The sequence below is a fragment of the Penaeus monodon genome, unplaced genomic scaffold (assembly GCF_015228065.2).
Source record: "Penaeus monodon isolate SGIC_2016 unplaced genomic scaffold, NSTDA_Pmon_1 PmonScaffold_420, whole genome shotgun sequence".
Classification (NCBI taxonomy): Eukaryota; Metazoa; Arthropoda; class Malacostraca; order Decapoda; family Penaeidae; genus Penaeus; species Penaeus monodon.
The window spans coordinates 5,514-12,500 of record NW_023659000.1 but is presented as its reverse complement, the minus strand read 5'-3'; positions in this window follow the sequence as shown (position 1 = coordinate 12,500).

Sequence of the window (6,987 nt, the reverse complement as noted above, 5' to 3'; positions counted from 1 at the left end):
TAATTAAAAATTAAGTATATCATACATAATTTTCTATATATATATATAATATTTTATATATAGGGTTTGTGTGTTGTGTGTTGTGTGTGTGGTGGGGTGTGTGTGTGGTCTTTGGGGTGTGTGTGTGTTGTGGGGGGTGTGTGTGGTGTGTTGGGTGGGGTGTTGGTGTGTGGGGTTGTGGGTTGGGGTGTTTTGTGTGTGTGCCTATATATATATTTCATTTTTATTTTTCCCCACACACACACGCACCACACACACACAACCACATACATATATATAAAATATATAAAATTATATAATATTAATATTTTTAAAATAAAATTATATATGGGGGTATGTGTGTGTGTGTGTGTTGTGTGTTGGTGTGGTGGTGGTGTGTTGTTTTGGTGTGTGTGGTTTGTGGGGGTGTGTGTGTGTGTGTTGTGTGTGGGTGGGGGGGTGTGTGTGTGTGCATATATATATTCATATTTAATTCACACCCCACACACACACACAACAGCACACACAACCACCCCACACAAAAAACTAAATATATATTTATATATATTATATATATATATATTATAATAATATGTGTGTGTGTGTGTGGGGGCGTGTGGTGTGTGTGGGTGTGTGGGGGGGTTTGCGTGCCTGGTGTGTGGTGTGTGTGTGTGTGTATGTGTGTGGTGTGTGTAAATTTAAAAATATAAATAAAATATGTACACCACACACACACACCCCACACCCCAACACACAAAACACACACACACACCCCAACACACACACACACACAAAAACCCCACGCACACACACGTGGGTATATGGGGTATAGTGTTATATATAAAATAAAATTTATATATATAATATAAAATAAAAGTAATATTTATGTATATTTTATATGTATAATATAGGGATAATTATGTATATAATTTTTTAATTTAAAAATATATGTATATATATAGTATAATTTTTTTTATGTATATATATAGTTATATATATATAATATAAAATTTTAATATTATATATATTATATATAGGTATATATTTTAATATATAAAATTATATAATATTATATATTAATATGTATATGTATATAATTTAACATTCGGTGTGATATATTATATATATATAAATATATATCTATAATACATAATATATAAAAATATATATATATATATATTATATTATACATACATAAAAATTCCCATACATATATAGGTCCCACACCCACACACACACACACACACCCCACAACCCCCCACACGTACACCCACACCACACAAACACACACACACACACACACACAATATAAAACCCAATTATTTTATATATATATATATATATATATAATATAATTATATAAGGGCATATATATTTTAAAATATATATAATTTTATATAGCATATATAAATATAATATTTTTATTTATATTTAATATTAAATATGTAATAATATATATAAATATATATATATTATATATATATATATCTTATATGTGTGTGTGTGTGTACTATATATATTTATTTTTATATTCACACACACACCCCACCCACCCCTCCACGCACGCACGCACGCACGCACGCAGGGCACGCACGCACGCACAAACAACACCACACCCCACACACACACACCCCCGCAAACAAAAACAACACACACACACCAAACACAAACAACCACACACACCCCACACCAACACACACATAAAATAATATATATATTTTATATCATATAATATATTTTAATTGGGTGTGTGTGTGTGTTTTTTTGTGTGTGGCAAAAAAAATTTTTAGGGGGGGGAAAATATATATATGAAACACCACAACACACACACACCACCCCAAAAACACACACACACACACACATAATATATATTTTTATAATATAAAGATAATAATATAATATATATAATAAAATTATACATAAAATATAGAAAAATATAATATTATTAATAGAAATATTGAGTATACACACACAAAATTAAAATTTTAGATATATAATTGGGATAAAAATAATATTATATATTTTTGGGGATTTTATATATATATATATAAATATATAATTTTATATATAGATATATTTTAACCAACATGTATTTTAATCCCAACAAAAATATATATTATTATATGAGAAAAAATTTATACCCCACACATATAGGGAAATAATTTATATAATATATAATATATATATTTATAATATATACATATATTTTAAATTTTAAAAAAAAATAATATATATTATATATAAAAGATATAAAAATATAATAAAAATAAAATATATATATTTTATATAATATATAAATTTATATATATATATATATATATAATTAGGGTATAACACACACACCACACATAAACCACATACACCACACACAAACACACACACACACACAACACACACACCCCACACACACCCCAAACACAAAACACCCCTGTGCCTAACCCCCCTGCTCTTTTCCCGGGTTTTCCCTAAGTACCCGGGAACTCTCTCCCCCTTTCCTTTCCATCCTTTTCAAGGTGGAAGGGGGAGGTTGAAAAACAAGCCCCTTTCGGGAAACCACCCTGGGCACGCTCTCCCTGACCAGTTCTCCTTCTCCATATACAGGGAACCCTTTTGCATAGTGGTATGTACAAAACTCTTTTCTCATACACCCTTCCATGTAAAGAGAGGTGTTGCCACCTCGCTTTTCCCTTCGCCCCCTTCGCATCTTGACCCCAGTACCTGGATGGGAGATGTTTTCCCTTCGTCGCTCGTTCCCCAAACTGGGCTACCCTGGTCAGGGTTCTCGACGCCGCGTTTCCGGGGCCCACGGCGTACCTTTTTACCACGACTCTCCCTAAAGAGACCTCACCTGCCCCCCTTTCACCCTCCCCTCTTCCCCCTTTTCAACGGCGGGGGCTGATCTTTCGCCAGGTAAAACCACTCTCCGTCGCAACCGGGTCCTTTACCAGCCCTCTTCCTCCTCGAAGGGGGTACCCATGCTGTTCCTTTCAGTTTCTTTGGCGAAAAAAGGGCCAGTCTTACCAAGCGTCGTCTCAGCATAAAATACGCTAATCCAGGGGGGCACAAACAATAACGCCCCCCCTTTTGGGCCCCAGTGGGACACTGGCCATCAGGGGGACTGGGCAGCAGAGCGGATTGTCTTTCCCCCGCCGGTGTCCACTCCCCCAGAGGTGGAATCTTTCCCAAAAAAAAGCTGGTTTCTAATTTCAACTTTAACAGCGGCTTTTTCCTGCTGATGGGCTCCTTTCTTCCCATATCCTCCGCCTTCTACCGTATGCGGCCAAACCCCGGGCCATAGTCCCCCGATCCTCCAACCGAGTGGCCCCCTCTGCATCCGTTGTCTTTCCCCACCCGCCCCGTGTTACCGCGTTTCCCCTCTTCTCTTTTTATACCCCCCCCTTCCCTTTCAGACCTGAAGAGGAATCCGGTGGATTTTGAAACGTAGGGCTCACTTTTAATAAAATTGGGGTTTTTTTATTTTTTTGGGTTTTTCTTCCAAAGGGTTTAGCCGGAAAGGGGTATTTTGCTATTCATATATATACATATATATATATATTAAATACATATATATAATACATATATATACATATATATACTATAACATAATTTCATACATACATATACCCTATATATACATTAAAATATTTTAAAAAACATATATATACATATACATATATTATACATATATATATACATATATAAAACATATATATATAATATATATAAAAAAACCCCTATAATTTTATATATATTTTAATTTTAAAATTTCATACAATTTTAGATTACAATTATATAAACCTATATAATATTAATTATATTATATATATATAAATATTTTACAACATTTTATATACAACACACCCCCACACACCCACACCCCAAAAACACACACACAAAAAACACACACACACACCAACACACACAACACACACACAAACCCCAAACACCCCACACACACCACACACAACACACACAAAATATAATATATATTTTATATATACATATACATACATAAAATTTCATATATTAATTAAAAATATATATATTTATATATATAATTTTATATATATATATTTCAAGAAGATTCAGGAGGGAAAAACTAAGATGGTTCGGCCATTTGGGGGGAAGAGGGAGGAAGGAAAATCATAGGGAAAAAAAGTCATGGGGAAAAGGAAGTGCAAGTGTTTAAGAAAAAAAGTAACACAGTACTGCTAATTATAGCTGACACCGGGGGACAAAATTTCCCGGTCAATGTCCCTTGGAGACCTGACTGCACCTTTCTTATTTCCCTTTTTCTTTTTCTGCCCCGAGTACCACCCGGGCCCCCCACGCCCTCGTACCCCCGGGCCGTCAATGGGTAGCGGCCCCAAAAGGGGATAAAATGGGGGGTCCCGGTTTACGGCACTCGCATACAAAAGAAAAAAAAAAAAGATGCCCATATTATTAATTTTTTATTACTTATTTAAATTTCCCTCATTTATATACTTAAAAAAACAAAAATTTTCCCCAGATATCCATGGGGTACTTTATACCACAAGGGGGTTTTCAAGGGAAATTTCATCACTGGTTTGCCCAGGGAAAAAGAGGGAACCCCCCCCGGGTACTTGTGTTTTTTTCGTCTTAGTATTATCTATTTACAAAACTCACCCCTCTTGTCCCATTTACTTGAGGGTTTAACATGCATAAAAGGGGGAGCTCCATGTAAACAGCATAATACTACCGTGACCCAAGCAAAATTTTATAACAAAACAGCGGGGGGTCCGAGTGGGAAGGGGGCGAGACCAGATCTGCCGGACTTCCAAAATACCGGGGGGGATTTAAAGCCTCCTAGCCCGGGTATTTTGGGTTTCTTGCCTGTTTTTTCTTCGTCTTAGTATTATCTAGTTACAAAACTTTACCCCTTTTCCCAAATCACTAGAGGTTCAACATGCACAAAATGGTGAGCCCCATGTAAAAAAGCAAATACTAACCGGGGACCTAAAGCAATTGGTAAAAAAGCAGCGGGGGGTCCGAGTGGTAAGGAGGCGAGACCAGATTGCCGGTACTTCCAAAATAACGGGGGGTATTAAAACCCCCCTAGCCAGGGTAAATTTGGGTACTTGCCTGTTTTTTCTTCGTTTTAGTATCTAAACTATGTTACAAGCTCACCCCCCCTTGTCCCAGTCACTAGAGGTTAACATCCAAAAAAATGGTGAAGGGTCCATGTAAAAAAAAATAATACTAAAACCCTGGGGCCTAATGCAATTTTTATAACAAGCACGGGGGGGTCCCAGTGGTAAGGAGGGGGGAGACCAGATCTGCCCGGGACTTTCCCAAAATACCGGGGGGGGTTTAACCCCCTCCTAGCCAGGGTATTGGGTAATCTCCTAGGGCCCCACGGACACACGTGAGTGGCTGCCCTTTTCACAGTTTAGACGCACTAATGACGACATGGGGCAAAACCCCCTAGCAGACGCACTAGCAAAACGCCATTTCCCTTTTTGTACAAATTTTTCAAGGGACACTATCCTCCTGGCAAGATAAGGGGTTTCCCCCACACAACGTAAATGGGCAAAAATGGTAAAAAGATGGGGATCAGTAAAGAGCTAAGCCCACGTATAGTATGGACAATGATTACGGGCGGGATCCCGCATTTTTTTTTTTCGAGGGATAAAGATGATAATGTCAAGACAATAAAAGTGGACGAATAGTCCCACTACACAAGGAAACAGAAGAAGAGGAATACCTAGAAAAACGATGGGAAAAATTGGGATAAATAAAAATCTTTTGGGAGAAAAAAAAAAATATTGGGAGCGCGGTTTCAACAGGAGTACATGGAGAAGGTGGGAAAAAAAAAATAAAATATATATATATTATATATATATAATATATATTTTATATAAATATATATATATTATATATATATATATATTTTATATTTTATATTATTCCCAGCCTTCTCCCTGTACTCCCGTTTTAAAACCCGGGCTACATATATATTCTTTTCCAAATCTTTTATTTATACAATCTTTCCATCGTTTTTTAGGTATTCCTCTTCTTCTGTTTCCTTGTGTAGTGGGCTATTCGTTCCCCTTTTATTGTCTTTTACATTATTAAACTTTTTCCCTCGAGATGAAAATGCGGGATGCCGCCCGAATCATTGTACATAAAATATTACGGGGCTTAGCTACGACATTTATCCCCAAACTGTTACCATTCTTGCCCGTAAGTTTTTGGGGGAGGACACTTATCTTGCCCGGAGGATGTGGGCACTTGTAAAATTGTACAAAAAACGGGAAAGGCGTCGCTTTGGGAAAGTCATGCTAGTGGTTTGTCATGGCGTATTTGTGGGGTCATAAACTGTGACAAGGGGAGCCACTCACGTGGTTTTCCCTGTGGTCAGGAGATTTGCCAATACCCCGGCTAGGGGGGGCGTTTACCCCCGGTACTTTTAATTTCCGGCAGATTGGTCTCGCCTCCTTACCCCCCGGGGGCCCCCCCCTGCTTGTTAAACAAAAATTTTTTTTAGGTCCGGTTGTATTATGCTGTTTCATTGGGGCTCACCATTTTGCATGTTTTAAACCCCTTTGTGGACTTTTTACAAGAGGGGTGAGCTTTTAAATAGTAATACTAAGACAAGGGTTTAAAAAGGCAAGTACCAATACCCCGGGTAGGAGGCGTTGATACCCCCCCTACTTTGGAATTTTCCGGCAGATTTTGGTTCCCCCCTCCTTACCACTCGGACCCCCGCTTCCTTTTTTTCAAATTTCATTTCACTTTTTTATTTTCTTTTCCCTTTCCCCACCCTTTTTGCATGTTTAACCTCTAGTGCTGGACAAGAGGGGTTACTTTAACCATTGGGTTAGATTTTTTCCCCCAAACCGAAGATAAAAGGCACTAGCCAAAAAACCCCCGGTTTTGGGGCCCTTGAAACCCCCCGGTTTCTTTGGAAAAATTCCCGGGAGATCTGGTCCGCCCCTTTTTTTTAAAACGGAACCCCCCGTGCTGTTATCAAATTGCATTTTGGTC